This window comes from Dendrobates tinctorius, unplaced genomic scaffold (genome assembly GCF_039654945.1).
Source record: "Dendrobates tinctorius isolate UK_male_01 unplaced genomic scaffold, ASM3965494v1 ptg000115l, whole genome shotgun sequence".
NCBI lineage: Eukaryota > Metazoa > Chordata > Amphibia > Anura > Dendrobatidae > Dendrobates > Dendrobates tinctorius.
In genome coordinates this window covers 19,419,649-19,447,417 of record NW_027361783.1, presented here as the reverse complement: position 1 = coordinate 19,447,417, position 27,769 = coordinate 19,419,649, and positions in this window count along the sequence as shown.

The following is a 27,769-nucleotide window of genomic DNA, read 5'->3' as shown; positions in this document are numbered from 1 at the left end:
GGCAAGATCGCGCAATGCAGCTCTGCAGCGCCGATTACACTTTCCAGTACAACGCATCATATGTGACCTACCCACCAGGTGGAATTTAACGTTACATATGTTGGAGCGGTTGTGTGAGCAGCAGGCAGCAGTAATGGAGTACCAGCTGCATCAGGCGCAAACAAGTCTCACTGTGTGCCGGTCACACTTCAGCACCACTGAGTGGGCCTTTATGAAGGACATCTGCCTCGTTTTGCATGCCTTTGATGATTCCACGTGGATAGCGAGTGCAGATGATGCACTAGTCAGCATGACAGTCCCCCTTATCTGCCTGCTTCAAAAAACACTGCAAGCACTAAGGGAGGAGGTTTTGGAAGAGGTGAAGGATGAGGAGTCACAAATGGCATCTGCTTCTGGACAGTCTGCCCTACGTGGTTCCTCACTAAGGCCTAGGCATGAGACACTTTGTGAGGAAGATGGGGAGGAGTGAATGGAGGATGAAGACATCTCTCCAGAGGAGGGAGGTACACAATGCTCTAGTCAGTATGTACAGCGAGGGTGGGGTGATGCAGAGCAGGCAGAGATGACGGCTCAAGCAGGGGACAGCGTTTCTTTGGCAGCTGGGAGTCTGCAGCACATGGTTGATTTCATGCTGCAGTGCCTGAGAAACGACCGCCGCATCGCCCACATTCTCAACACGGCTGATTATTGGGTGTACACCCTCCTAGATCCTCGCTACCAGGACAACTTACAAAGCCTCATAACACCGTTGAACCGGGAGCGTAAAATGCGGGAGTACCAAGAGACACTCGTGCATTCCATCATGTTCTCCATTCCACCCAAGAGCAGTGCTGCTAGTGCTTTACAAAGCAGCTCTGTGCGTAGAGGCAGTGGAGGAAGCTCTGCACAAAGAGGGAGCAGAGGCAAAGCCTTAGCACAAGGCAAGACCAGAATGGCCCAAATGTGGCAAAGTTTTGTGTGCCCGCCACAAATGTCTACACCATCACAGATTGCTCCAGTCAGCAGGAGGCAACGTTTCTGTCAGATGGTGACAGACTACATGTCTTGCCCTCTCAGTGTACTCCCAGATGGCTCTTCCCCCTTCAAGTTTTGGGTCTCTAAGCTGGATACATGGCCAGAGCTTAGCCAGTATGCATTGGAGGTGCTGGCTTGCCCTGCTGCTAGTGTATTATCGGAGCACGTCTTTAGTGCCACAGGTGGTGTACTAACAGACCGTCGCACGTGACTATCCTCCGATAACGTTGACCAGCTTACTTTTCTGAAATTGAACAAGGCCTGGATCTCGCCAGAATTTGCCAGTCCTCTTCCAGAATAAATAATTCGTTTGGCAATAATATCCAGGTCTCCTGTTGTGTTCATGTTTCTACCACCTGAACTGTAATCCCTGGGCTCCAACACAGCCAGTTGTTGCTCAGAAGTGCGGTCTGCGCAGAGAAAAACACATGCTCCAGTGTTAGTGGGGTTCAGTAATGCCAGCTGCTCCCCTGCTGTGTGTCCGGCAATGTCTACTGCTTCCTCCACATTCACACTACTAATGATTTCAAACTTGCTCCAATTAGGCCTCTGGCTCCACTCTGTCTCTAGTATTTCCCCTGGCCTCCAACACCACCAATTGCTGCTCAGAAGTGCCGTCTGCACAGTCAGCACTTGTTCATGTGTTACTGGGGTTCAGTAACGTCAGCTGATCCCCTGATGTGTGTCCGGCAATGTCTCCTGCTCTGTCCACATTCCCACTACTAGTCAGTTTGTCCTCGCTAGTTCCATTTGCTCTTGCAGCTTCTGCTACCCCTTCGGATTCCAGCACCGTCAGCTGGTTCCAGGCAGATCTTGGCCTTTGGCCTAGGTGCCTCCTTCTCGGTATCTGAGTTCCAGCAATGTCTGTTGGTCCTTGGTAGTGCTTTCTAGCACAGGTACCTCCTGCTTAGTAACTGGGTTCCAGCACCATCAGCTGGTCCTCGATAGTGCCATTGGCTCTTGTTCCTTCTGCTGCCCTTCCAGATTCCAGCACCGTCAGCTGTTCCTCTCTAGTTCCATTGGCTCTTGCAGCTTCGGCTACCCATCCGGGTTCCAGCACCATCAGCTGGTTCTCGGCAGTTCCTCAGCCTTCTTGTACCTTCTGCTACATTTCCAAGTTCAAACTTTTGGAAATGGTTTTTGTTTATTATCACTCTGGATCTCCCTGATGACAACCCTGAAGAAAACGACCCTGAAGACCACCCCGAAGAAGACGATGACCACGAAAATGATGACCCTGAAGACGATGACCTGGAACACCACCCCGAAAAAGACCAAAAAGATGACCCTGAAGAAGATGACCAAGAGGACAAAAACATGAAGACAGCCACCAAGATACAAAACAACAAGAGACAGAAGACCAAGAAGCAGAAGACCAAGAAGCTGCAGAACAAAAAGCAGAAGAGCATTAAGCATAAGACTGAAAATCAGAGCAGAAGATATTATCTAAAGTATAAGCAGAAGAAGACTAAGCAGTGTATGGGGGTGAGTCCGTTCCTCCTCGCCGTGCCCCTGGAAAATGCCTGCTGCTGCAGGCCAAACTGAACGCGGACAAATCCTGTTGTAAATCTTTTGTCTTCAAACTTTTATAGATAACAACTGCAGGAATGCCTGTCACAAATAAGAATATGATGAAGAAGAATAGGAAGAAGATGAAGAAGTAGAATAGGAAGAAGAATAATAGTTGAATAAGAAGAATATGAATAATGTAAAAAAAAGAATAATAGGAAGAAGGTGAAGAAGAAGATGAATAAGGTGAAGAAGAAGTTGATGAAAAAGATGCTGCTGCTGCTGCTGCTGAGGATCATGAAGGAGAAAGTGTGGGAGAAGTAAAAAAGAAGGTGAAGAGCATGGAAGTAGTGAAACATACATATCTGACAAAATATAAAAAAGGTTAACATAGTCAATATCTTTGTAACTCCGAACGTCTTTAAAAAAAATTATTCCTGCTATTCCATTTGATTGGGCTAAACCTCTATGCCATTAATGTCTCCTCCACCTCCCCCCAATACATTCTACATTATTCTTAGTTGTTTTTCTTCATGTAGAATTAACCTACAAGGAAAGAAAGGGTTTTTTTTTAATTCCGATATTTCTGTCCCATTGACTTGCATTGGTTTCCGGTATCTGAATCGGCGATACCCGATACTTTTTTGGTATCTGTCCGATCCAATCCGATCCGATATTTCATGATATCGGATGGTATCGCTCAACACTAATGATGACAAAATCTGTGATATTTGTTAACTTTGTAAAATTTCTAATAGCTGAGATGAATTATAAATGGTGAAGCTAGACACCTCAGCCAATAGAGACATGAAAATTACAAGCATAAATGTCTTTTATTTCAAGTTAATGAAGCAGAACATTTAAGCAAGTGCTTGTGGTTTTGATTACCAATGAAATATATCAAATCACAGTAACTTCAGTTGATAACCATCTCAGCATGAGCAGGATAATTATATAATTATTTACATTATGAAATGTTAATCCAGATTTAATTGCTGGAGTAAAGTGATTAATTTGATGAATCTGGATTTTGTACATTTTATTTTACCTAAATGCAAATATTTTTAATGAGCGTCTGGTAATATGAAGCTTAGGACGAGAGACTAAGAAAACTATTTGAGACATATATTATTCAGATAAAGCCATTCAAATTTTACACTGAGAAAAAATACTTCATTGTTTCTGAGCTTGATGAAATCAATTTTCATACAAATTCTCAAAGGAGTATTGATTAGTAATTAAAGGTAAAATAAATATATCACTGCTTGTATTGCAATTAATAGCATGCATTTCAGATGATTTGTTATTTCATGTATGGATTAGTAATTGATCGATTCTTCAATCAATATTCCAATAACTAGAAAAGATGCTTTTTCAGCAAAATGACCATGTGAAAAATGAAATCTAGATTGAAGAATATGTGAATAAAAAGAGTGAATATTATATTGTTATCAAGACATCATACAATATTTCGTTCTAGCATGTTACAGGATGGTGCAGTTCCAGTTGATATTTTAATATATACCTAGAGTAGACTGCCAAGATGGCTAATCAATACTGATAAATGTCTGTATAGCCATAGATATCATAGTATTGATAGCTGCTCTCATTTGAAGAAGTCATGGCATGTGAGAGTCAAAGACAACTTAGAATTGTTTTGTTTGTTAAATACATGACCCCCATTTAACTGAAACAGTATATAAATGTAATTTCCTTCTAGAGACGAAATGCTCTGTAATACAGGGTGATTTATTAGCTACTTTACCTGGAAAAATTGCTTTAACTTGCAAAAGAGACAATTTATCATACTGAAATTTGGAATATACATACCTTGGTTCATGAGAAACTGGTGTTTTAAAGAAGGTTTTAAAAATGTCCACAATTCGCATCCATGCACATCTGCATGTGCTGTTCCATATTGTTGAATGTATTGCACAGGACGTTTGGGGTCATAGCCTGAATTTCTCTCTATATGTTCTCTCAGAGTGCCTGTAATACTTGTGTAATGCACGCTCCTTTAAACTGTTTCTGGACATTGTTATCAAATGAAGAAGGAATTGAACAGGAGTTAAATGCAAGCACCAAACAAACTACTGACATACAGAAAGGCAAGCAGCAAGTCTATCTCATAGTTATAGTTGAGCGACTTTGGTCGGATCAGGTTTCGTGAAACCCGACTGAAGCAAAATTGGATGAAACTGGTCTAACTAGGGCAAAAAAAGTCGGAGTTTTGTCCGAAACCCAACCCCAATGCAAGTCAATGGGGAATAAAAGTCGGCATTGAGCGGATGACATTCATCCACTCAATGCCGACTTTATTCCCCATTGACTTACATTGGGGTCGGGTTTCATATGAAACTCCGACTTTTTTTGCCCTAGTCAGACCAGTTTCATCCTACTCAAATTTAGTTTCATTCGGGTTTCACGAATCCCGATCCGACCAAACTCGCTCAACTCTACTCATAGTGGAGACAACCGAATGGGGAGACTAGTCAGGGAGACCACTCAGCAGGAGGTTTATTACATTGTCACTTGTCATGAACCAAAGAATTTACTGTATGGTCTACCCTCTCTTTTAGAAATTATAGAATTTTTTCCTGGTAAATGACCTATTTTCAATTCCCTTACCAAACTGCACAAGAATCGATTCCCAATGCCAATGAGACCTATTTTGGCGGCAATTGGTTATTGAAGTACAAATTTAGGTCAAAGGGTTGATTCTCTCTTACAACCTTTGATACCCTGATGCCAAGGATTTTTGCATGTTCTAAAATTATGGAACAGATTTAATGAAAAATAGAGTATTTTTGCTTAGTTGCGACATTACATCTCTGTATTCTTGTATACCCATAACATAGGTCTTCAAAACTTTTCTTCATTTTTGGTTCGATATTCTTTACATACATCTGATTTAAAGAGATTTATTAATGTGGCTCTGAAATATTTGTTAACTCATATTTATTTTTTGCTTAAGAGTGAATATTACTTACAGTTAGTCGGTGCTTCCATGGGCGCTAATTTTCATTTGCTAATATGTTTGCTGACATCTGGGAAAAATAATATATATTTTTTTCTACTGCTAATCCACTTATGGACCTGTGCTGTGGTATGACCGCTATATAGATGACTGTATCATCATTTTGTCTGGCAGTGTGGCGGTCATGAATTCATGGATTATTTCAATGATATTTTGTAAAATCTCAAATTTACTCACAATTGTAAAAAAATGATATTCAATTTCTTGATTTGTTACTATGATCTAATATTATTACGAAGAAAATTGATACATGTACCGATCAAAAATCCATTACAGGTAATATTATTCTTAATGTTGGTTCATAAAAAAAGAGAAGGTGGCACTTACCATTTAAAAACACTTCTTGTATTCAGGTCCTTTTAAAACATGCAGGCAGGAAGGGAGAGCACAGGAGCTGCTGGTCAGACGATGGTCATTTTGTGTATACAGACGCTTCCAAGGACTATTCTCTAATCACGAAATGGCTGTCATCTGACCAGTCGCACCTGCTCTCTCCCTCTCCTTGCCTTCCTTATCTTTTTTGTGAACCACTGTTGTTTTGTTTCCACATTCACAGGACTTGAAAGCAGAGCACCACCCTCATTCACTGGCTTTTTATATCATGTGGAATATATAGCATTCAGATATCCACCCATAATTAATGATAGTGCAGACATTTCATTTTGGATTGTTAATGCTGGTTAATGTCTTTCCAAAAGTACCATTGACGGTAACCCTATTGTAGAATTAGATAGTGCCAGCAGAATTTGAACTATTGAAAATATTTAAAAAATGGAATAAAGGAACACATCGGAGATTCCATCAAATATTCCATCTAATCCATCAAATATTTTCAAACATTTTAAACACATTTATGCAGACGACCTCAAACACTTCTCTTTTTGTGCCCTGGAAGAAGTAGAGATGGGTGAACCCAGACATAAAACACAGACTTTATCAGGCCTCCCGAACACCGGGTGTTCGTTGCTCTGTCATGTGCAAGACAGTGCGGTAAAACTGATTCTGACTGGTAGTAAAATTATTACAGCTGGTCAAAGAGCTGTGCTTCCCACACTGTAAGATGACAGTCTGAGCCCACAGCTGTGATCAAAGATAAAAAGTTTACCTCCAGTCACTGGTGTCGGCTGATGGGACTAATGCTCCCATCATCCTATGCCTGCTGCCTTCAATAACAGCGAGAGCAGGTGGCGGCTGATGGGAGCATTCATCAGCCAGAGCATGTGCTCTAAATGAATAATTAAAAAAAAACAGAGTGGGTTCCCCCCATTTTGATAACCAGCCAGGAAAACTCCTGCAGTTCTGCTTTGTTCTGCTTCTGCTGCTGCAGAACCTCTGGCTGCTCACTGCAGCTCCTCTCCGCAGGCTTGCGGTTGTTCTCTGGTGTGAACAGATGCAAACCTGTTCCTTCAAACACCACTCCTTCCTGCCAGTACCAGTACCTGCATCTCCCGTGTGAACCAGTCTCTACCTGTTCCTTCGTACACCAATCCTTCCTGCCAGTACCAGTACTTGCACCTGCTGTGTGAACACGTCTCAACCTATTCCATATACCACTCCTTCCTGCCCATGTCCCAGTGTCTCAGCCGTGCCCTCCTGCCAATGTCTCAGCCATGCCCACCTGCCAGTGTCTCAGCCGTGCCCACCTGCCAGTGTCTCAGCTGTGCCCACTGCCAGTGTCTCAGCTGTGCCTGCCTGTGTCTCAGCTGTGCCCACCTGCCAGAATACCAGCCGTGCCTGCCGTGCTCTCCTGCCTGTCTGCCAGTTGTGCCTGTCACCCGCACCTATCCTAGTGTCCTGTTCCTCAGTGAGATCAGCAGCCACAGCCAGACAACACCCTGGAGTGGCACCTGGCAGCTACCTGCCACACAAGCCTGACCTCACCATCAGAGGCTCCAATGAACGCCAAGGTAGCTGTCCTAGTCACGCCCCTTCCAGGGTAGTCTGGTTTGTGGCACAGTGGGGCCACCACCCCCTCGCTCGCGCCAACCTGCCAAGGTGCCAGCGTGACAACCACTGTCTTTCTGACCCTTTCACCAGTTTGTGTATTATTCATGGAAACTTTGGTAATTTTAAATAATCCAAAAAAAAGTAATTTTTTAGATCTGTTTCATTTTATGTTATAATTGCTCTATCAGACCAGGTTATATTTGGTGTTGGTTTGTTACAGTCTCCATGTACCTCTGGTATCTGAGTCTCATCAGGATCACCTCCTTGGTGGTTAATGAATGGTGCTGAGGGTCTGGATTCCACTTGGATGCAACTTCGTCCGGCCCCGGATCCAAATATTTTCGCCATCGGTACAGATGCTTTCTTCCTCTGGATTATGTGATTATTTGGAGCAGACCTCAGATGCCCAATGAATAAAATGTGTGAACTGCTCTTCAGAATGGCCCATCTGAGGTTCCCTACAGTCAGTTGGGCCTATGGAAATTTCTGAAGCGGGGGAAGCAAGAGTAATTGGAGAGCCACCTTTGAGGATTGTACTGTATGTGATGTTAAGGTTCAGGAAGAGGAGCAGAGGCCACTTTATGCAGCACTTGCCATCCAGTTGGGCACATGCTCTTTCTGAGCTTCCAAAGAAAGGGAGCCAGCTAGCCCAGCCACAAACGGATGTTATCAGTGGTCTTTAGATAGGACAAGACGGTGTTTATTAAGTTGAGCTTTCATTCACATTAACACCTAACCCACATACATGTTAAACACCAAGCCTATTTCCGCTTTCACAAGACCTCGCTTTTCCCACTTATGTAGTAAGTAGCCTTCCCCTCTTGTAACCTGCTGTTTCACAACCACAGCTGTCAGTCACTTGTCACTAAATGAACAATCACTATTTTAATTCTTAGTTAATGTTCCTGAACATTACTGTTATACCTAATGATTTTTAAGTGGAAATCTGGCATTTGGATTTGCCACTGAAACTCAGTTTTATCAAAAACCATTGGGAGTAGCTAATTGGCCCTCCAGGCTGAACCCCAATATTAAGTCTAAAATTTTTTAAGTGGAAATCTGGCATTTTGATTTGCCACTGAAACACAATTTTAGCACAAACTATTTGGAGTAGCTAATTGGCCCTCCAAGCTGCAAACCAATATTAGTCATAATAATCTTTATTTATATAGCGCCAATATATTCCGCAGTGCTTTACAGTTTAACAGTTTCAAAACACAATTCATAAGTAATAACGTTAACAATATAGTAATTAAAGCAAAATAAGACGACCCTGCTCGTGAGAGCTTACAATCTCCAATGAGGTGGGGGAGATACAAAGTACAGGTGTGTATTTACAATGATGGTCCAGCCATCTTGAGGGAGTGAGGGATGGATGGAGATAGCGAATGGGCTACACATGTACACTTACACACAGAATGACTTTGATTAGTGAACGTTATAGGCCGCTCTGAACAAATGAGTTTTGAGGAAGCACCTGAAGCTATGCAAATTGTGGAGAGTCCTAATTTCTTGGGGTAGAGCATTCCAGAGGATTGGCGCATCACGGGAGAAGTCTTGGAATCGGGAGTGGGAGGTATGGATTAGTGGAGAGGTCAGTCGAAAGTCGTTTGCAGAATGCAGCAGTCGGTTAGGCCGATAGACAGAAATGAGGGAGGAGATGTAGGGGGTGCTGCACTGTGGAGAGCTTTGTCGGTGAGAACAAGTACTTTGAATTGGATCCTATAATGACTGGGCAGCCAATGTAAGGACTGGCAAAGAGCGGAAGTGTCCGAGTACCGATTAGCCTGATAGATGACCCTGACTGCTGCATTAAGTATGGACTGGAGAGGGGATAGTTGAGTAATGGGGAGGCCAATTAATAGAGCATTGCAAGAATCCATGCGGGAGTGGATCAGTCCTAATGATTTTTAAGTGGAAATATGGCCTTCTGATTTGCAACTGAAACACAGTTTTATCACAAGCGATTTGGAGTTGCTAATTGGGCCTCATTACTGCACCACTATATTAGGCCTAATAATTTTTAAGTGGAGATCTGGCCTTCTGATTTTTCTCTGAAACACAGTTTTATCACTAACTATTTGGAGTAGATGATTAAGCTTCGTGGCTGCACCCCAATATTAGGCCTGATGATTTTCAAGTGGAAATCTGACCTTATTTGTCTCTGAAACACAGTTTTACCACAAACAATTTGGAGTAGCTAATTGGCCCTCCAGGCTTCACCCCAATATTATGCAAAACACAAGCCGCAGACACACCATCATGTGTTTCTCAACGCAAGCAATGACTAGCCAGGTCTTTCCCCAGGAAGGAACAACCACGGGAAGGGCAGTCTCCAATGAAGGAAACCACCTATGCCAAAACATGGTATCCATCCACAGACAGCTGTTTCGGGGTATTGCCCCTCATCAGTGTGGAGTAGGAAACTGGCTAGTAGGAGCAATGCCTAGTAAAAGACTGTGAAAATGAGGATGAGTGACCTCATGGAGATCAACATCCAACACTGCGGAGTCACCATCACATGTGATGGTGTCTCCGCAGTGTTGGATGTTGATCTCCATAAAGGTCACTCATCCTCATTTTCTCACCCCAATATTAGGCCTAACAATTTTTAAGTGGAAATCTGACATTCTGATTTGAGACTGAACCACAGTTTTAGTACAAATGAATTCAAGTAGCTAATTGGGCCTTGTGCCTACACTACTACATTAGGTGTATTAATTTTTATATTGAAATCCGGCCTTCTGATTATGCACTAAAGAACAGTTTTAGCACAAATTATTTGGAGTAGCTGATTGGCCTTCCAGACAGCAACCCAATATTAGTCCTAACAATTTTTAAGTGGAAATCTGGCCTTCTGATTTGCCACTGAGAAACAGTTTAGAGCACAAACAATTTCGAGTAGCAAAGGGGCTTTTGAAGACTTCCACAGAGTTTTTGCACAATGTATTCTGATGCTGGATGTTCGATTTCACACAGAACAGGATCCTATCTATTTACCTGACAAGTTCACTTTCTACACCAGCACTAGCACAGGAGCGATCTCTCTGCACTGTCACACTGAGCAAATGGTGCCAGCAAAACAACATGTCTGCTTTTTATATGTCCAGGGACATGTGACTTTGTCAGCCAATCACAGAAGACATTGTGTCAGGATGTTGTGGATGGTTTATGTGCCCTGATTGGTTGCCAGAGTCAACACACATTAAGTTATGGGGAAAAAAAACATGCACCCCTCCTGTAATCTTTTCACATGCTCCTCTAACCTCTCCATATGCACTCCCCTCATCAAACACATCCCCCCGTCCTGCCTGCTCATCATAAAGCACCACTATCTTAGCCAATGTAATAACAAAAGCATTAGTGGAAATGCAATGATTTACTGAACTGTGATCGAATTTTGCTGACTTTGAGTGAAAATGTTCTTGAAAGTGAACACAAGTCCAACTGTGCTACATTTGTGCCGAATTTGAGATTGCCGAAAGCTTCCTGAACATGTTTGCTCATCTCTGCTATTAACAAATTTTTTAATAATTTTAGATTCAGCCAAGATCTCGTCAAAATCGGTACACAGGAAAGCTTAATGTAATTTTATCATAAAATGCTAAATTTTGCAATCTAATTTTTGATAGTGCAGTTACTTTTGTATGATAAAAACTTAATTGCCAATAATTCAACCAAAAATACATTGCTGTTTTGTTTTTAGGTAAAAACTGCACAAGGTTTTGCTGCTTGTAGTTTCAAACATCATCTCAGCCATGCAGCTTTATATATTTGTGTGTACATAGTGTAAAAAAAGAAGTACCTAATATTATATGAAAAGGAGCCTTAGGTGTTTTCAAATATAAAAACAAATCCATGGAAGCCATGTAGCAGAAGTGTATCGCCACTAATGAGCAACCTAATTATTTCTAAACGGTGTTGTTTTTCCTGCAGGCAGGAAAATGTTGTAGGTAACACAGTAATAGTGGATCAGTTTTTCCAGAAGCAATGTAATTACATAAAGCTAAAAATCATATGTAACTAGAATTCTATTAAATGACAGCGTAGATGTAAAATGTGCAACACTACAATGAACTTTTTCATACATGGTGTATGTGCTAAGATTCATTTATTTTGACTTTATATGTTTTTATTATTATTATACATTTATATAGTGCCATTTATTCCATGGCGCTTTACATGTGAAAAGGGGAAATATAGACAAGTACAATAAACATGTGCAAGACAAGGGACAAAAGTACAGGAGGATAGAGGACCCTGCCCGTGAGGGTTCACAGTCTACAGGGATGGGTGAGGATACACTAGGAGAGGGTAGAGCTGGTTGTGCGGTGGTTCAGCAGGCTGTAGGCTTGTCTGAACAGGTGGGTCTTCAGGTTCTTCTTGAAGGTTTCCGTTGTTGGTGAGAGTCTGAAGTGTTGCGGCAGAGAGTTCCAGAGTATGGGGGAGGCACAGGAGAAGTCTTGTATGCGGTTGTGGGAAGAAGAGAAGAGGGGGGAGTAGAAAAGGAGATCTGTTATCTGAGATATGTTAGGAAGTTACTAAGAAAAAAGCATTTTTAACCAAAACTTGTTTCAGGTAATGTGCATTTTCCAGCATATTCTGAAAAGGTATACAGTTTAGCTGTAGAACAGACCTAGAACTTTTAATTTGGAGAGATGCCCAATGTTTCTTTGAAAATAAAATATATGCTTAAAATAAATAAATATTCCCAATTCATTGTAGTTGTGCCTTTTTTGTCTAGTTTTTCATGTTTTGATGTTGAGTATTTATTGAGTTTTTGGTATTGCTGCATTTCTGGCTTCATTAAATTACTTGCATTTTTTCTTCGCTTTTGAGTGTATTATTTCACTAACATTTGAAGGGATTTTATAATTCCTAATACATGTGTCTTCCTCATTCTCATTTTACTATTTTGAAACAGTTGATTCATTATTTAGCACTTTTTAGAAAGTTGTAAAATTTGCAGGCAAATGTACTTTAGACCTCCCTTCTAATGGTTAATTTTTGTATGCTAGAATTTTTTGAACAAATGTTGGAGTTGCGTGCAACATTTTATGAGAACATATGGATTTGTAATCTTAAAAGGAGAAAAAAGGGTAAAATCTAAGATTTTTTATTTTACGCAAGATTTATGAAAGTCTTGAAGAACTTGACGTGAAAAATGGCAATGAATACCACAAAGACAAACAAGAAAAGTGGCTTAAAAAATAATATGAATCAGGCACTACATATTCATATCAAATCAGATTTAAAAACATGAGAAAAATAATCTGTCCAATAATGTTGCACTGACACAGTCTCCCTGAACAGGCTGTACATATAGCTGCAGTTAAACATTGTTTAAAGCTCCCAATGACAGGTATATTCTGACATGAAGTTTGAAAAGTTAAAAGGCAAAAGTAAACAATTATCTTAACATTGATTTGGTTCAAAAAGCCATTGATTTGGTTGTCATCATTGCCTAGAGTTAAACAGCCTACTTACACAAAAATGGATAGAAGTTCTTCAAGGATTCTTCTTGGGGCAAGAACTAGTGATATAATTTACTGACATCCTGCTGGGTGAAGCTGATCACTTCACATGAAGCACCTACAAAAAATAATGGAGACTAAAATGTGTAATAAAATCAATCTGCATTTATTTTACATTTATTTTACACATTAAAAGCACAATATACTGTACATAAACATAAAACGCACACATTGATAGTATTACTATTATTATTGTTATTTATATAACTAATTAATTCCATGAAGATATGAAAAGGGTTACATACACATTGCATATATAAAATAAAGGTAAACAAACTAGCAGACTGATACACAGCAGTTGAGTACCCTGCCTTGAATGGCTTACAATCTACAGATGTGGAGGAAGCTAGAAAGCTGCATCGGCCAAACAAATTTGCCTTCATTCAATGTAATAGATAGCCCTCAATTAAAAAATACTGCTGTGAAATAACCAATGCCATACAATGTGGAAACAAGTACCGTATATTCTCGGGTATAAGTTGAGATTTATAGCATATGAGTCATTGTCCAGAAAGCTGGCAGGGGAAGGGGAGTGGCAGATCAGCGGCAGGAGCCAGCGGCTGTGGCACAGTGGCAGCTGCAGCTGCAGCCACTGGCTTCAAGAAGACATCATAATCACCCTCCTCACGCTGTCCCTGCATCTACATCCCTGCATCTCGGTCCCGGCACCAGCAGCTCTTTCCCTGTGCTGAGCGGTCATGTGGTAGCGCTAATTAAGGTAATGAATATGCACGCGACTTTACTCCTATTACCTTAAAGAGTGGTACCACGTGACCACTGAGCACAGGAAAAGCTGCTAGTGCCAGGACATGCAGGGATGGCACGAGGAGGGTGATTAGGGTGCAAGGGGGGTGAGCCATGCGGGACCGGGGGATCTGAGCCATGCGTGATCTGGGGAGCCGAGTCATTCAAGACCTGGGGAGCCATGCGGGTCCGAGTGAGCCATGTGGGACCGGGTAGCCATGCAGGATCGGGAAGCCATGCATTTATCAGGGGGAGCCACACATAGCAGGACAGGATGGGGAGCCACACATAACATGACAGGACGGGGGAGCCACATATAGCAGGACAGGACGGGGGAGCCATACATAGCAAGACAGGATGGAAGAGCCACATACTGTATACCAGGACATAACGGGGGAACCAAATACCAGGACAGGATGTGGGAGCCACGCATAGCAGGACAAGGATAAGGGGACAATGCATACCTGGCTTATACTCGAGTCAATAAGCTTACCCAGTTTTCCATGGCAAAATTAGGTGCCTCAGCTTATACTCGGGTTGGCTTATACTCGAATATATATGGTAATTATAAAAGAAGATTTTACCAGAATAAGTGCAGACTCAGGTAGACATCTTATCTGAGATGCATTTTGGGCATATGCATTGTTCCGACAAAGCAAACATACACCATGTTGAGCCATCAAAATATGCCAGAAAAATAGCTGCCAACTGGATGCAATCTTTATTGATTTGTGAAATTAAACCGTAAAAAAATTGATTACTGTTACACCCACAGCTTCCACATGTCAGCGCGTCTCCGCTCTCCTGTGCGTCCGTGCTCTCCTGCGCGTCCCCACTTTCCAGCGTGCCTCCACCGCCCTCACCTGAGGTCTCGGCGAGTCCGTGCTTCGCGCCTGCGCAGTGGCAATCCTCCCACCACGAGGGTCCCTGAGAACTCTGACCCGGTGGCTTTGCCTCCAACATGGCAGTGCCCACCTGGTATTTCTACACAGCGTCTGCACAGGTTAGATGCCTGATTAACCTGGAGGTTAGCGCTGGCATTCTTGCGCCTAGCGCCCACCCTCTCCTCAGGCCCCTTACCTTTTCAGCCTAGCCTGTCTGCTCTGTGCTCCAACTGTGCCTTGCGGTCCTGTGCCTCTGCCATGCCCGTCAGTGCCTCTGTCTTGCCTCTCTGTGCCGCCTGTCTGCCTGCCTGTCTTCCCTGTGTCTCGCCCGTGCCCCTTTGTGCCCCAGAGTCTTCTGTAGTGGGTAGTTACTTCTGGCCTTGCCCCTTAGCCTCTCCACTTACTTTGTCCCCCTTCCCCTCCAGTGCATCTCCTCCTGTTCAGCCACCCCATCCTCCTTCATACCATCCCTGCTCTGCCCTGAGTAACCCCTTTGGCTCCGGCTGTTGTGGTTTCATCTCCTGTGGGCCTGCCCCTAACACTCCCTGTATACGGGGTGGCACCACCTGGTCAGCTTGCCCTCGGGAGCTCTGGAGCCACGACCCAGAGGGTCCACACTTGGATCTTCTGCTAAAGAACCCTAACAATTTTGACATATATGACATGGTTTGGACAGGGGTCTTGCCCTGCACTCGCAGGGTTAAGTGTATATGGCCTCTTTCTGGATCTGGGAGGGGTATTTATACTCACTCTTTACCAGGGTTCTCTGACAGTTATACTTTTGTCCTTGGCTTAGTTTAAGTGGCCTCTGTGTGTTTGTGCCTCATGCAGTGTGCTTGCTTCTGTGTTTGATATCTTGGCTTCTAACCCGGTCTGTCCGTGTTGTGCGCTTGCCTGCTGATTCGGTACTGTGTGTCTATTCTCCTGGTTTCTGACTTCGGCTATGTCTCTGGTAATTCTCCTCTCTACACCCCTGGTACTTCTGCTGTCCATACGGTTGTTACCATTAGCCTGTCTCTGACATCCCTCCTGTCTAGCGCTCATCGGTGCTTTTGTTTTTGCTATACCCGATGGTACAGTCATTATTCTCGGGTTAGCATCTCTCTCTGCTCTTACTCCAGACCTGTGGCCGGCTCCACCCCTTGGTAGTCACATGGTGTAGGTCCTGCTAGTACTCAGCCTCTCTGGGATGAGCTCTCTCCCTGGGGACCCTGGAAAGCCCCTGCAGCAGCACAGATCTCTCAGGGTCCAGACTCTGACTGGATGTCTGTTCTGGATATCCTGACAATATATTTTTTTAAATTATTTGTAAAGATTTTGATTCATTACAATTTGAATTATTACAATCATAAATAATAAATTATTTATCATTTTATTCTCCATTCTATAATATCTTTATTTCCAGATGTGGAATTTTCGATTTGTCCATCTGTTAAAGTCACATAAAAATGAAAGTCCAATTTAGAAAGTCCTTTCTCTTACACAAGAAATAGATGTATGTTGTCAATTACAAACAGGCATATTACCTTTTTCATTACATATAGAGTTTCTCATGACATGTAGATTGTACTCTCTGGGCCATGGCTGTTTTGTGTCTTCATGTGTGCATAAGCATTTAAGTCAAATTAATCCATTGACTTTGGGTAACTCATTAAAGCAAAGATAAAGATTTTTTACTTATTTATTATATAAATAATTCATATGACCATTCAGAATCTTTCCTTTGAAAATAAAGCAATGTCCTAGATAAAAAATTGCTGAGTAAGAACGTGATAATTTACTGTAACACCTTAATATTTTTACTATATGCATATTTTGTAACACTGCATTGTACATTATCCAAAGTAAATGTTGGATGTTTTCATGTGTCTAAATTTGTTTCTATTTTTAAGAAAGTTTGGTGCTACGTGAAAATCCATTCAACTCAAACTTCTATTTATAATTTGATGGCATAAAAACAAAAGGATTTTTGGAATAAGGTTTAGCTAAACGCATTATAGCAACAACAAGCAGTTTTCAAGTGTTAATGTTTAAATGGGATCATTCATTTGAAGTGAGTGCCTAAAAGTATGCATAAATCATATTCTCATTTTATCTTATTTGTACCAGTATACAAAATACAAGATACACAAAAAATGCGTTTTAAAGAGTCTGCTTCTTTAGAGTGCAGTGGAGTGGATAAAGTTATTATTTGCAAGCACAATGACTATTTATGTAAAATACAAGCAAACAGCTGAATAATAGGAACAAGAGACACTCAGATGGTTCAGGAAGTACTACCACATTAGTAGAAAAAGTAAATTATATATTCTTGACACTACATACTGAGTGAGAGAGAAAATAACTTTTAAAACAAAAAAATAAAAATAAGCTGAAATAATGAATTGCTGTAAATATTTAAATTATGTGAATAATATAAATACACATATGTTTCTAAATACATATATATATATATATATATACATATACAAAAGTTCTTTTTTTCTCACTGATGTACACTCTGCAACCCATCTTGACTGAAAAAACAAAATTGTAGAAATTTTTACAAATTTCTTAAAAAAACACTTAAATATCACATGGTCATAAGTATTCAGACCCTTTGCTCAGTATTGGGTAAAAGCACCCTTTTGAGCTAGTACTGCCATTATTCCTTGCAGATCCACTCCAGTTCCATCAGATTGGATTGTGAACGTTGGTGGGCAGCCATTTTCAGGTCTCTACAGAGATGTTCAATTGTGTTTAGGTCAGGGCTCTGGTTGGGCCAGGCAAGAATGGTCACATAGTTGTTCTGAAGCCACCCTTTGTTATTTTAGCTGTGTGCTTAGGATCATTGTCTTGTTGGAAAGTGAGCATTAAGCCAAGTCTGAGGTCCAGAACACTCTGTAAGAAGTTTTCATCCAGGATATCTCTGTAATTGGCCACATTCAAGTTTCCTTCAATTGCAACCAGTCATCCTGTCCTTGCAGCTGAAAAACACCCCCATAGCATGATGCTGCCACCACCACCACCATGTTTCACTGTTGGGATTGTACTGGGCAGGTGATGAGCAGTGCCTGGCTTTCTCCACAAATACCACTCAGAATTATCACCAAAAAGTTCTATCTTTATCTCCTCAGAGCAGAGAATCTTATTTCTAATAGTCTGGGAGTTCTTCATGTGTTTTTTTAGCAAACTCTATCTGGGCTTTCATATGTCTTGCACTGAGGAGAGGCTTCCATTGGGCCACTCTGCCATAAAGGCTTGACTGGTGGAGGGCTGCAGTGATGGTTGACTTTGTTGAACATTCTCCCAACTCACTACTGCATCTGTGGAGCTCAGCCACAGTGATCTTGGTTTTTTTTTTACCTCTCTCACCAAGGCTCTTCTCTCACAATTGCTCAATTTGGCTGGATGGCCAGGTCTAGGAAGACTTCTGGTGATCCCAAACTTCTTCCATTTAAGGATTATTGAGGCCACTGTGCTCTTAAGAACCTTCAGTACTGCATAAATTCTTTTGTAACCTTGGCCAGATCTGTGCCTTGCCACAATTCTGTCTCTGAGCTCCTTGGCCAGTTCCTTTGAACTCGTGATTCTCATTTGGTGTGTGCCTTTACAAATCAAGTCCTATCAGTGAAGGAGTAGAACCATGTCAAGGAGGATCACAAGGAAATGGACAGCATGTGAATTAACCCCTTTTTTACCGATGACAGAATAGTACATCATCGGTAAGGATCCTCGGTTTTGAGATGCGCTCCGGCGATGAGCACACCTCAAAGCCATGACATGTCAGCTGTTATGAACAGCTGACATGTGCCCGTAATAGGAGCGAGCGGAATTGCCATCCACCTGCGCCCATTAACTAGTTAAATCCCGCTGTCAAAGCTGACAGCAGGCAATTAAATCGCACTTCCGGCCTCATCACCAACCCCCGTCACGTGATCAGGGGTCAGCGACGTGTTTCCCTGACAAACAGAGGTCTCATAGAGACCTCTATGGTTGTTGCAGGCAGATCGCTTTGAACGCCGCCCGGTGGCTGGCGCTCAAAGCACAGCATTAAATCTGCTACATATGGGCGATCTGCTTATCACCCATATGTAGCAGAGCCAATCAAGTTGTGCATGCTTCAAGCCTGCTATGGAGGCTAGTGAAGTATGCCATAAGTAAAAAAAATGTTTAAAAATAAAAAAATAAAAAAAAACCTGAAAGTTCAAATCACCTCACTTTCGCCAAAATCAAAATAAAACAATAAAAAAACACACATACACATATTAGGTTTCACTGCATTCAGAATCGCCTGATCTATCAACAAAAAAAGCATTAACCTGATGGGTAGACGGTGTAGTGAGAAAAAAATTCAAAACGCCAGAATTACATTTTTTGGGTCACTGCAACATTGCATTAAAATGCAATAACGGGTGATCAAAAAGAACATGTTTGCACAAATGTGGTCTCATTAAAAACATCAGCCCGGCACGCAAAAAACAAGCCCTCACCTGACCCCAGATCATGAAAAATGGAGAAGCTACGGGTCTCAGAAAATAGAGCATTTTTTTTTTTTTTAAGCAAACTTTGGAATTTTTAGACAAAAGAAAACATAGACATGTTTGGTGCCTATGAACTCATAATGACCAGGAGAATCATAATGGCAGGTTAGACTTAGCATCTAGTGAGCCTATCAAAAAAGCCAAGGAAAAAACATGTGTGGGATTGCACTTTTTTTGCAATTTCACCGCACTTGGAATTTTTTCCTATTTTCGAGTACACAACATGGTAAAACCAATAGTGTCGTTTAAAAGTACAACTCGTCTCGCAAAAAATAAGCCCTCACACAGCCATATTGATTGAAAAATAAAAAAGTTATGGCTCTGGAAAGAAGGGGAGCGAAAAATGAAAACAAAAAATCGAAAAAAGCTTCTGGAGTAAAGGGGTTAATATGAGTGACTGAGCAATGGGTCTGAATACTTATGACCATGTGATATTTCAGTTTTTCTTTTTTAATAAATTTGCAAAAATTTCTACATTTCTGTTTTTTGTCAGTCAAGATGGGGTGCATATATATATGTACAGTTGTGGCCAAAAGTATTGACACCCCTGCAATTTTGTCAGATAATACTCAGTTTCTTCCTGAAAAACACAAAAAGAATTGTCCTAAAGCCAAATTGGATATAATTCCACACCAAACATAAAAAAGAGGGTGGACAAAAGTATTGGCACTGTTCGAAAAATCATGTGATGCTTCTCTAATTTGTGTAATTAACAGCACCTGTAACTTACCTGTGGCACCTAACAGGTGTTGGCAATAACTAAATCACACTTGCAGCCAGTTGACATGGATTAAAGTTGGCTCAACCTCTGTCCTGTGTCCTTGTGTGTACCACATTGAGCATGGAGAAAAGAAAGAAGACCAAAGAACTGTCTGAGGACTTGAGAAACCAAATTGTGAGGAAGCATGAGCAATCTCAAGGCTACAAGTCAATCTCCAAAGACCTGAATGTTCCTGTGTCTACCGTGCGCAGTCATCAAGAAGTTTATAGCCCATGGCACTGTGGCTAACTTCCAGAGATGTGGACGGAAAAGAAAAATTGACAAGAGATTTCAACACAAGATTGTGCGGATGTTGGATAAAGAACCTCGACTAACATCCAAACAAGTTCAAGCTGCCCTGCAGTCCGAGGGTACAACAGTGTCAACCCGTACTATCCATCAGCGTCTGAATGAAAAGGGACTGTATGGTAGGAGACCCAGGAAGACTCCACTTCTTACCCCGAGACATAAAAAAGCCAGGCTGGAGTTTGCCAAAACTTACCTGAAAAAGCCTAAAATGTTTTGGAAGAATGTTCTCTGGTCAGATGAGACAAAAGTAGAGCTTTTAGGGCAAAGGCATCAACATAGAGTTTAAAGGAGAAAAAAAGAGGTATTGAAAGAAAAAAACACGGTCCCTACAGTCAAACATGGCGGAGGTTCCCTGATGTTTTGGGGTTGCTTTGCTGCCTCTGGCACTGGACTGCTTGACCGTGTGCATGGCATTATGAAGTCTGAAGACTACCAACAAATTTTGCTGCATAATGTAGGGCCCAGTGTGAGAAAGCTGGGTCTCCCTCAGAGGTCATGGGTCTTCCAGCAGGACAATGACCCAAAACACACTTCTAAAAGCACTAGAAAATGGTTTGAGAGAAAGCACTGGAGACTTCTAAGGTGGCCAGCAATGAGTCCAGACCTGAATCCCATAGAACACCTGTGGAGAGATCTAAAAATGGCAGTTTGGAGAAGGCACCCTTCTAATATCAGGGACCAGGAGCAGTTTGCCAAAGAAGAATGGTGTAAAATTCCAGCAGAGCATTGTAAGAAACTCATTGATGGTTACCGGAAGCGGTTGGTCGCAGTTATTTTGGCTAAAGGTTGTGCAATCAAGTATTAGGTTGAGGGTGCCAATACTATTGTCTGGCCCATTTTTGGAGTTTTGTGTGAAATGATCAATGTTTTGCTTTTTGCTTCATTCTCTTTTGTGTTTTTTCATTTAAGACAAATTAAGTAAAGATAATAATACCAAAGAATTTGTGTTTGCAATCATTTTCAGGAAGAAACTATTATCTGACAAAATTGCAGGGGTGTCAATAATTTTGGCCACAACTGTATGTATATACAGTGGGGAAAAGAAGTATTTAAGTATTTCGTCAGCCACCAATTGCGCAAATTCTCACACTTAAAAAGATGAGAGAGTCCTGTAATTAACATCATAGGTAGATCCCAACTATAAGTCAGGCTGGCTTCACACTAGCGTTGAATATGGAATGTTAACTTGTTAGTTTTGGGGGAAGAGGGTTAGGTGGGGCCCCTTTCAGGGGCTCCTAGCAGAGGAGGGAGTGAAATAAACATTTCGGGTGTTAGACATTTATTGAGTAATATGAAAGAGCTGTTATGGCGTTTGGATCGTGGATCAGGAAATAGAATATGCCTAACTATAGCATAGTTATCGGATCTGGTTAACCCGGCGGGGATAGGAAGCATTGCCGGGAGCGCTTGCGCAGGAAGTGAGTCGGGGCAAGGAGGGGTATGGGTGTTGGCTAAGACTGAAAGGGAAAAATCAGATACTGTAAAACTAGATGATAGAGCTAAAGGGGAGGTATACATAAGTTTTGTCACAAAACTTAAGATAAAAAGCGGACGGCACCGCTGTTACCGTGTGACTTCAAATGATGTGCGGCATACAGAAGCCCAGCAGCTGGGAATCTCGGGTGCCAGACCTGGAAACAGTCAATCCTGGGAATCCATGCAAAGAGAAAAGGTCGCACTCATCGAGATCGAAGTTTCACTGATTTATTGACATATCATGAACATGTCAAGTCGGGGGAGTGACATAAGGAGTGCAAGAAAGGCTGACAACGGCCGTTTCGCGCTGCTCGAGCGCTTCAACGGGTCAAACAGTGGGGGGAAGTGCCGGGTTCATATGGAAATCACATCACTCCGTACCTCCTCCCTCCACAGCTGCTGTCTAAGTGACATAGTGAATTAAAAACATGCTGAGATTGATAAGGTCATTCTGGGATTCAATTTTTGAAGTGTACTTTCAACTGTCGGGTATTCAAGTAATCCCCACTCCTCAAATAGCCTTACTGTCCCTAATTCCTGGATCTCTCTCTGTGACCAAAAGAGGTATCTTGCGTTTTTTTCTCATCGCTGCTCGTATGATTATTCCAAGACATTGGAAGACAACTACCACCCCCTCTATGAGGGAATTTTTGGAGGAGATAAATAGATTGGAGCGTATGGAATCCCTGATGGCAGATGACAGTGACAAATGGGATGCACATGCTAGCACGTGGACTTCCTGGCTCATTTTTCGAGAGACTCTGGAATATTCGTCTTGGCACAGATAAGGGGCTTTACTGTGGTCGTTTATCCCCCAGGTGCCTTTAACTGATATTTGTAATCTTTATGAAGATTTGGATATTTGTGCGTATGAGCTCTCTGGACGCCCAACTTACTCCTATTTATCTATCTATTCCCCCCCCTCATACCCTCTTCTCTTTCCTATACCTATCTCTTTCTTCCCTCTTCTCTCTTTCTGATCTTCACTCAGTCTTTATAGTTAAAATAGTTTCCATAATACTATTTTGAGAAGTCTTACCATGACACGGTATAATCTGACTTGATTTGCTTTCTCTGTTTTTTCTGTTTTCTTTTCTTATTTTACCATTCCTTTCTTGGTAAAAGTATTCACAATACAGTGCTATTTGCCTGATCCACATGTTTGAATTAACTTTAACCGATGTACATTTACATTTTATATGTGATATGAGCGATACTTTGTTCACTTTGCCTTAAACTTAATAAAATTATTTACTGAAAAAAAAAAAAAAAATCCTGAGATGCATTACAACATACAAAAGCATAAATACAACTTGCTGCACAAGCAGAAAAATGGTTACATCGAGAGATAAATTACAATGCATATTCATATATCAAAGACTACTGTTATTTTCATATGTCGAAAACTGCTATTTTTTTCTTCTTTCTTTTTCTTATGGAAAACATCTACAATCATATGTATCCAGAGACCAAACTGTCTCACTATTATTGAACTATTAATATACTCACAGGAAGAGAAAACAAAAAAAAAAAAATTAAAAAAATTTTTTCAAAAAAATTCCCTCAAAAAAAAAAAAAAAAAATGTTTTCAAAAAAAATTTTTTCATCCTAAAATGAATTGTGTGCAACTTACTAGCTGTTTTTTATGATTCTCATGAACTACTATATACCTGCATAGCTGTATCTTATTATGAATAAACACAAAAATGGACAATCAATGACAAATCTCAATCATAGCGAACAAAAACCGCTGCACCGAAAACACACAATGTATATGTGCACGTATACTATGCAAACAAAAAACAAGTCACTAAACGATTCAAATGCTACGGGAGAGAAAACCCACCAAATTCAAAAAGATGTCTTTGCGTCAAATATGTGGAAGTTCATCAAAGCTGCAATAAAAGACTCCAGGAAAAAGTACCAACCAGAAAAGCCACATGTATACATATGTGACATAGTTCTCCTATCAACTTCAAGGGAAATGAGGGAAAATATAAACTCCTTCATAAAAAAACAGCCATGTCTATTCTATCATTAAAACCCAGCGGACCTGTCGCCTGTGTATTCATAATCCACCTGGATTCTCGTTGTAATAAGATTTTATTTAAATGCCCTCCCTGCGGCGGTAAAACCACCTTCTCGATTCCTGCAGAATGTTCTCTGGTCAGATGAGACAAAAGTAGAGCTTTTAGGGCAAAGGCATCAACATAGAGTTTAAAGGAGAAAAAAAGAGGCATTGAAAGAAAAAAACACAGTCCCTACAGTCAAACATGGCGGAGGTTCCCTGATGTTTTGGGGTTGCTTTGCTGCCTCTGGCACTGGACTGCTTGACCGTGTGCATGGCATTATGAAGTCTGAAGACTACCAACAAATTTTGCTGCATAATGTAGGGCCCAGTGTGAGAAAGCTAGGTCTCCCTCAGAGGTCATGGGTCTTCCAGCAGGACAATGACCCAAAACACACTTCTAAAAGCACTAGAAAATGGTTTGAGAGAAAGCACTGGAGACTTCTAAGGTGGCCAGCAATGAGTCCAGACCTGAATCCCATAGAACACCTGTGGAGAGATCTAAAAATGGCAGTTTGGAGAAGGCACCCTTCTAATATCAGGGACCAGGAGCAGTTTGCCAAAGAAGAATGATGTAAAATTCCAGCAGAGCATTGTAAGAAACTCATTGATGGTTACCGGAAGCGGTTGGTCGCAGTTATTTTGGCTAAAGGTTGTGCAACCAAGTATTAGGCTGAGGGTGCCAATATTATTGTCTGGCCCATTTTTGGAGTTTTGTGTGAAATGATCAATGTTTTGCTTTTTGCTTCATTCTCTTTTGTGTTTTTTCATTTAAGACAAATTAAATGAAGATAATAATACCAAAGAATTTGTGTTTGCAATCATTTTCAGGAAGAAACTATTATCTGACAAAATTGCAGGGGTGTCAATACTTTTGGCCACAACTGTATGTATATACAGTGGGGAAAAGAAGTATTTAAGTATTTCGTCAGCCACCAATTGCGCAAATTCTCGCACTTAAAAAGATGAGAGAGTCCTGTAATTAACATCATAGGTAGATCCCAACTATAAGTCAGGCCGGCATCACACTAGCATTGAATATGGAATGTTAACTTGTCAGTTTTGGGGGCAGAGGGTTAGGTGGGGCCCCTTTCAGGGGCTCCTAGCAGAGGAGAGAGTGAAATAGACATTTTGGGTGTTAGACATTTATTGGGTAATGTGAAAGAGCTATTATGGCGTTTGGATCGTGGATCAGGAAATAGAATATGCCCAACTACAGCATAGTTATCGGATCTGGTTAACCCGGCGGGGATAGGAAGCATTGCCGGGAGCGCTTGCGCAGGAAGTGAGTCGGGGCAAGGAGGGGTATGGGTGTTGGCTAAGACTGAAAGGGAAAAATCAGATACTGTAAAACTAGATGATAGAGCTAAAGGGGAGGTATACATATGTTTTGAGAGGCTGCTGGGGAGGCTCATTAAAAAAAGGAAATAAAAGAAAAAATTTGGAAGGATGGATGAGTATGTGGAGATATTTTCCCTGTTACCATTAGAGATGCTTAAACTTGATAGGGGGAAAAAGGACGACAACAAAAAGGAGGAGGAAGAAAAACGGAGGTGGAGTTTGATACCGCAGACTTTTATAAACTAGCTTCAGGCGCTTGTGATTTTAGCAAGCGTAATCAGTGAAAAGTCTCCTGAGAACTGTTCCCCCCTTTTTGCTGTATGGTTGCTATAGGGGAAGCACATAGGACTTTTGGGGGACAAGCCTGGCTTCATTACGACGAACAATTTAGGCAAAGGAAGGCGGTATGCCCTAGCATTTGTTGGGACGAAAAGGATACTGGACTATGGTTAAAGGTTATAGCGCCTTATAGATATGGGCAGTCCTTTCTTGGGGGAGCAAGTGGGGCAAACCATAAAGGGCCACAGGGAGAAAAAGAAAATTAGGAGCATGTTGGCAATTTAATATGGGGCAATGTAAATATGGGTCCAGTTGTAAATTCAGCCATGTCTACTCGCATTGCAATGGGTCATCCCATGGAGCAGCCAGATGTTTTAGAAACAGGAAGGGAAAATGTGGTGACGTTTATAAAAAAGGGGAGGCCCCAGTGAATCTTCCCACGATACCCCCCTTTCTAAATAGATTCCCGTACAGTGACAGCTGATTGTATTTTTCAAGGCTTTAAGGATGGTTTTAAAATTCCCCCTCCAAAATGTCAAGTTCCGTTTTGTTAAAGAATTGAAGGTCTGTGTTTGTGCATCCATGGGTGGTTATGGAAAAGATAGAAAAAGAGGTACAGCTTGGGCATATGGTGGGTCCTTTTCAAAACAACCCAGGGGAAGATGTGATTATATCACCATTGGGAGTGGTACCAAAAAAGGAGTCGAATGAATTTCACCTTATCCATCACCTTTCATACCCAAAAAGATTGTCAGTGAATAACAGAATTGACCCAGATTTGTGTTTGGTAGCTTAAACATTGGTGAATGATGCTGTCAGATGGGTGAGGCATTATGGAAAGGGAATGCTATTAGCAAAAACTGACATTGAATTGGCTTTTAGACTGCTTCCAGTTCATCCTGCGAGTATATGTTTATTAGGTTGTTATTGGGAAGGGTGTTTTTACCTTGATAGGTGTTTGCAGATGGGCTGCACAATTTCTTGTTCGCTGTTTGAAGCGTTTAGTTCATTCCTGGAATGGGTGGTGAAGGATGTTTCTAACATTCAGTCAGTTATTCACTATTTGGATGACTTTTTGTTTATAGGTCCACCAGATTCATTAGTTTGCAAGAATATATTAGGAACTATGTTTTGGATGGTGAAGTGTTTTGGGGTACCATTAGCTGCAGAAAAAACGTAAGGACCTACTACGCAGTTGAGATTTTTAGGCATTTTGATAGACACAGTGGCTATGGCATGTAGGCTACCAGAAGACAAGTTGTTATAACTAAAATGAGAAGTGGACAGGGTATGGCATTTGTGTAAACTGACATTGAGAGAGTTTCAGTCACTATTGGGTAAATAAAATTTTCCCGTTAGAATTATGCCTATGGGCAGAATCTATTGTAGAAGGTTAGCTGAAATGACAGTGGGGGTATGAGCTCCGCATCATTACGTGCGCTTGAAGAAGGAACACAGAGATGATTTGGTGGTATGGGGTACTTTTTTGAAAAATTACATTGGGACCATAATTCAAAATGAGGCGCAGGATAACGTGGATTGTGAGATCTATACGGATGCGGCTGGGGGTGCAAGCTTTGGGGCCTACTGTAGGGGGCAGTGGTGTGCTGGGGAATGGCCTAGGGAGTGGAAAGAGCAAGGATTGGTGAAGAATTTGGTGTTGTTTGAGCTATTCCCAATTATAGTAGCTGATTCTATTTGGGGAGAAGAATTTCAGAACCGCAAAATCAGGTTTCATTGTGATAACTTGGGGGTGCTAGCTATAACTAACAGTTTAACAGATTCATCCTCTCCTGTGATAAAATTGCTCAGGGAATTTGTTTTGCATTGCCTAGAGCTGAATGCCTGTATTGTAGAGGTACATGTTCTGGGAATTGAGAATTCTATTGCAGATTCTTTGTCTCAATTTCAGTGGGATCGCTTTCGCACGTTGGCCACAGAGTCACACGAATCGAGATTGGAGTGCCCGATGCAACTGTGGAGGCTGGTTAGCGAGGAGCAAGGCAACTGATTCAGGGTTCAGTGTCCGCCCGTACGTGGGAAGCTTATGAATCTGCTTGGCGAGTATGGAGAAATTGGTTAATATATTTGGGTGAGGTTATTTCCGATAAAGATAGAATGTTGGCAATGTTGTTATTTATTGAAAGGGCAGCAGAATTGCATTGGTCGGTAGCTAAAATGAATAGATTTGTGTTGGCATTAGCATTTGGTTTTAAACTTTGGGGACACATGGATGTGACTAAAAAATTTACGTTCAACCAGAACTTAAAGGGTTATAGAAAGGGTCAAGTATCAAAGGACAACCGGCATGCATAGAATCATAGAATCATAGAATCATGGATGC